Raw genomic sequence first — 6,000 nt, 5'->3', positions numbered from 1 at the left:
TAAAAAAAAAAGGACAGGAAGAGTTCTTTAACAATTGGAAAAAATATATTGTTCCTGTTGTTCTTTCAACTTGTATACCATTCTATTTCCCTCATAGAATTTTATCCTAATGTGATATATTTTGAACCTTGAAAGTCTCTTGTTGTTCACTCTAACCTGAGACTAAAATATGTTTATGAGTTGTGATTTTAATTTTTCCCTAGAACTCCAAAAACATTTCTTAAAATGTCTTATGCCTGTAATAGCTAAGTCAAAATTTTACTTTGTATTGAAATGTCATGATAATTACTGATGTCAAACTTTGCGGAAATAGTTAAACTTTGACTATTATCTAATACAAAGCCAAATTTTAGAGAGTAGGGGTGTGGAATGTGAGTTAGTTCTAGCATGAGAAAAATTAATGGAGCGGGTGAGAGAACAAGAGTATATAGTATACCAGTAAGTTCAGGACTTACAAATCATGTATTAATTAATCGTTGTTAAATGAACTGTCTACAGGAGAGCGTACAGTGACAGGAAGCCTATCATGACTGCTTGAGAATGGGGTACAGAGACAAGAAGGGAGAAGAGGGATCTCAAAGGGGTGATGGATAAGTTCGTGACCTCTGGTGGGCGTGTACATGTGTCAGAACTCACTTCACACTTTAAATATGTGAAGTTAACTGTATGTCAGCTGTATGCTGTTTAAAATGAATGGAATTAATGTCCAAGAAAATGCCTAGTACTGCCTGACCTCTTACAAGGTCCTTTTTAGGTGCAGTTGTACCAGTCCTCTGTCAGAAATAAATAGGTAACTCCCCCGTCCCACTCTACAGTGCACGCAGCTCTGCCCAGACGCTGCCCGAGGTTAAGGTGAGGAAGGAGAGGATTTTGCGAGGTCTTCCTCACTACTGAGATCAGCACAGAGGCAGCAAGAATGAGTCCTTATCAGCAGGCTTCTTCTGCCCGAATGCTAGACAAGGCTCACAGCATTGATGTGTGGGTGTGCAACATGGAAAAAATACATTTCCGCCGCCTTCACTGTTGATCCTTAGTGTTCTTGCTTTGCTTTCTTGCAACTTGCCCTTGATCTTTTGAGTTTGGTGCTCTTTTCCCAGCAGTTAGGGAACGGAAGAGGCAAGGTTATTAAACAACAGTTGGCACCCTTCTTGCTCCCCATCCTATAAGTCACCTGAGTCCTGAACATTTCCATGGAATCAGAGCACCCCATCTACGATGCCACACTGCCCATCCTAGAAGAATGGATATGAATTTGACTGACATGAACCCTCCCCTGGCTCCGTGCTCACTTGTTAGAAGAGGACTTGTGGACCTGTATGTTTTATTGTCCTCTTCCCGTTCAGGGCAGCAAAGTTATTCCATCCCAGGACCTCCACAGCCATATTGGTAAGGGTGAGAAAAGAGCCTGTTTTGTGAAGCTGGGGAGGAAAACTTGAATGTAGAAGTGGGGAGGAGAAAGCAGCCATGACCTCTTGTCAGAAGGCCATTTCGGAAGGGTGCTGGGAAAGGCAGGTCCTGGTGTCCTTAAATCTCTCACTCTTGCCTCCTCATGCCCAATCCCAGGGACCCTGACACAGAGGAAGGACCCAGGACTTTGGAGCACCAGCCCCACTGTCTGCCCGTTGTATACTGTGGGAGATAGGACGGTATGATCTACCGCACAAGGGTTCTGTGAAGAGAAAACTGAGTTTAGAACAATAGGACAGTCTGGCCAATGCAAATATATGGATGTTGGAGAAACTTCTACCCTTATTTGCTTGGTGAAGGGTAACCCAGTACCTACCACTTCCTGGTTGGAGTCCAGGGTCTAACCCAGCTCTTCTGCTCACCAGCAATGTGACCATGGGCAGTTTGTTCCTCTTATGCAAAATGGAGCTAATAATAGAGCCTACTCCGAGTTTGTTGCGAGGGCTGAAGCCTGGAAAGTGCTTAGAACAGTATCAGGCACGAAGCAAGCACTGGAAATTATCGTCATTGTTACTGAGCTAAGCACTGGCTTCTCCCGGCATTCTGACTCATTGGTGTGTCAAAGTAAATATGGAAAATAGGATCTGGAGCTTCATAAAAATTGCTTCATTGACAAATTTCAAAACATGTCCTCGTTTCCTTTGGGGAACCAATGATACCCATCTGGTAAATTATGCATGAAACAGCTAAGACACCGCTAGGAAAAAATGAGTCTCCGTGAAGGACCTTTTTATCTCCATGCTTCCGAATTTGAGAATTTTTATCCTTCCCTTATTCTCTTCCTACGTTGTCCCCTTTCTGCTTTTTATAGCTAGAATTTCCAAATGGAATACAATCTTACTTGAGTCCTGAACATTTCCATGGAATCAGAGCACCCCATCTACGATGCCACACTGCCCATCCTAGAAGAATGGATATGAATTTGACTGACATGAACCCTCCCCTGGCTCCGTGCTCACTTGTTAGAAGAGGACTTGTGGACCTGTATGTTTTATTGTCCTCTTCCCGTTCAGGGCAGCAAAGTTATTCCATCCCAGGACCTCCACAGCCATATTGGTAAGGGTGAGAAAAGAGCCTGTTTTGTGAAGCTGGGGAGGAAAACTTGAATGTAGAAGTGGGGAGGAGAAAGCAGCCATGACCTCTTGTCAGAAGGCCATTTCGGAAGGGTGCTGGGAAAGGCAGGTCCTGGTGTCCTTAAATCTCTCACTCTTGCCTCCTCATGCCCAATCCCAGGGACCCTGACACAGAGGAAGGACCCAGGACTTTGGAGCACCAGCCCCACTGTCTGCCCGTTGTATACTGTGGGAGATAGGACGGTATGATCTACCGCACAAGGGTTCTGTGAAGAGAAAACTGAGTTTAGAACAATAGGACAGTCTGGCCAATGCAAATATATGGATGTTGGAGAAACTTCTACCCTTATTTGCTTGGTGAAGGGTAACCCAGTACCTACCACTTCCTGGTTGGAGTCCAGGGTCTAACCCAGCTCTTCTGCTCACCAGCAATGTGACCATGGGCAGTTTGTTCCTCTTATGCAAAATGGAGCTAATAATAGAGCCTACTCCGAGTTTGTTGCGAGGGCTGAAGCCTGGAAAGTGCTTAGAACAGTATCAGGCACGAAGCAAGCACTGGAAATTATCGTCATTGTTACTGAGCTAAGCACTGGCTTCTCCCGGCATTCTGACTCATTGGTGTGTCAAAGTAAATATGGAAAATAGGATCTGGAGCTTCATAAAAATTGCTTCATTGACAAATTTCAAAACATGTCCTCGTTTCCTTTGGGGAACCAATGATACCCATCTGGTAAATTATGCATGAAACAGCTAAGACACCGCTAGGAAAAAATGAGTCTCCGTGAAGGACCTTTTTATCTCCATGCTTCCGAATTTGAGAATTTTTATCCTTCCCTTATTCTCTTCCTACGTTGTCCCCTTTCTGCTTTTTATAGCTAGAATTTCCAAATGGAATACAATCTTACAGATTTTGTTTTGTTTTGTTTTGTTTTTTGAGACAGGGTCTCACTATGTAGTTGAGACTGACCTGGAACTCACTATGCAGCCCAGGCTGGTCTTAAACTCACAGTGATCCTCCTGCCTCAGCCTCCCAAGTGCTGGGATTACAGGCGTGCGCCACCACACCTGGCCAATCTTACAGAATTTTAATTGCTCCGGTGTTTTAATATAAGAAAGAGTTAAAGGGTAAATCAGGGCTTGTCCAAGCAGAGGGTGTGTTTTTGAAAAAAAAAAAAAAAAAAGGAAAGGGAAGGAGAGGCCATCACGATTTCCCCTCCTGCTACCTTCTCCACCTGAGCAGACCTCTGGCTCAGGGCTAACTCAGTTGCTGGGGGAGCCTCATGGGGCTGGGAGGAAATTAATCTATGGACACATGTCAGGAGCTCGCCAAAGATCTTCATATCTTGAACTAAGTAATTCTCCTTCTAGGTATTTTTTCTGAGAAAATCATTAGAAACTAGGACAAAGAAAAATATACAACAGTGTATTCCCTGGGCTATATCTCCTCAGGGACAACCTGCTGTCCAACAATAGAGTGTATTATTTTAAATTATAAAAGTTTACCTTGTCCTGGGAAAATATTCAGGATATCATATTAAGGACATAAATATGATATGTATTTTATGCTGATGGCTCTAAGGATACAAGAGAGATGGAAAGGAAGTAGGCAAACAGTATCTATCTGGCAGCCAAGTTTTTCCAGTTTTTTTCAAGTTTTTCGTCACATTTTTTCATCATCACCAAAATCCATGTGTGCTGTAGAAATAACAGAGGATAACAAATTCCCTTAGGAGTGGACACTGCCGTGGGACCACGTGTGCCACAGGGACACCATGAATGTATTTGAGGGGGCTGAGGCCGGGGAAAGTTTTTAAAGGCAGATCGGGGGTGATGACATAGATTGTTTCAGAACAGTCATTCTTGGCTATGAGGATCCTTGAGAAAGGAGCCACCAGTCCAAGTTACTGGACAAACATCTTTGCATGAGTGTGATTTTGTGATATAAGTTGTTTTCTCTGTGTGTGTGTGTGTTGTTGTTGTTGTTGTTATTGCAGTGCTCAGATGGACACTAGGGCCTTGAACGTGCTAGGGAAATGCTTAACCACTGAACTGCACCCCGTGTCATTGGCAGAGCCGTTCAGGTTAGTCCTTGGTATCAGGCAGTTGTCCCTGAGAACCCTCCCTCTGGCCTTCCCTGCTCCATTTGCCAGGGTTTGCCACAGTGACTCCATTTTGATCTGAGAACTTCCACACACATGAGGTAAATGTAATTGTTCTCTTTCTTGATTTCAATTATTATTATCATTATTATTATTTTTAGTGGATGAGAACACCAGGCCTCCAAAAGAAATAAAAGAATCTCAAGTCTCAGGGCTTGTTGGTGGAGGAGCTGGATTGGCCCAGCTGCCTCTGTTTCCAAGCTCTTGTTTTTCCCACCACTTTTTGCTGCCTGAGCACTCAGGAAGCTTTGGCTCTTCTTCTTCTGCCATTTGGAGTTTGATTAAAAACAAAATACGGACCATGTTATCACAAGTGCTTCCAGTACACATTTATTGCAAAACCACAAGCACGACAACCGTATCGTCAACACAGCCACATTTCCTAACTGAGCAGGAGATCGTCCTCCTGAAGTGCGTTTTCCAGACATGGAGGCTCATCTGGGGAGCTCCTCTCTGCGAGTGATGAAGAGAACCCCTATTCTGAACTAGGAGTTCTGAACCATTAAGCATTTAATTACCACTTTGGCAAAGCAACGCACATTACCATTTCCACGATGTAGCAGCACAGAGATTTTTAAATGCATCTTTATTTTTCAGAATCTTCAGTATTCACAATGTGTAAAATGAAGCAGGATTTTAAATAAAGCATGATGCCAAAACAGTTTCTGAAAAAGCCCCAAATGAAAGGAAGAGAAATTGTACATGGATAATATTTATCAGTGCTTACAGTTGACATTAACTGTAGTTTTCTAAAAGGATAAAAATATTCAAGACTTCAACATTTCCTTAGGAAAGTATACTTGGCCATAACATTAAAAAAAACACAATTATATACCCCATATATTACAAAAAAGTAAAATGCAAACAAAATTTTTTTTAATTAAAGTGAAGTACAATTGTATACAGCTAAGAATTATTTAAAAATGCACAGGACACTGTAGACGTGTCTGTCACCCACCTGTGTGGCAGAGGCTGCACCCGTTGGCTCCCCTGCATCAAGTGGCTGTGGGGCAGGGTTTGCTCTCCCCCCTCACCATCTGCACCATCTGTGCTGGAAGAAGAAAGTCCGCCTGGGAACAGGGCTGTCACAAGAGGGGCAGAGGCACCTGCAGAGAATCCGTATCTTGGTGTAGCCGCGTTAAAATCAGGTCCTGGTGCGGGGAGGCATCTCAAGAGCTGGCTCCCCATCCTTTGGGAAAGTCCTGGCCTTCTCCTTCTCTTAGATTCCCAGAGGCAGGAAGTCTTTTGCTAGAGTGTGATTTCACAGTGGTGCTCAGAGTTCCACTGCCATCACCTCAGCC

This window comes from Fukomys damarensis, unplaced genomic scaffold (assembly GCF_012274545.1).
Source record: "Fukomys damarensis isolate Sample0158 unplaced genomic scaffold, DMR_v1.0_HiC HiC_scaffold_24, whole genome shotgun sequence".
NCBI classification, from domain to species: Eukaryota; Metazoa; Chordata; class Mammalia; order Rodentia; family Bathyergidae; genus Fukomys; species Fukomys damarensis.
The sequence above is the reverse complement of the archived record's forward strand: the minus strand, read 5'-3'. Positions refer to the sequence as shown.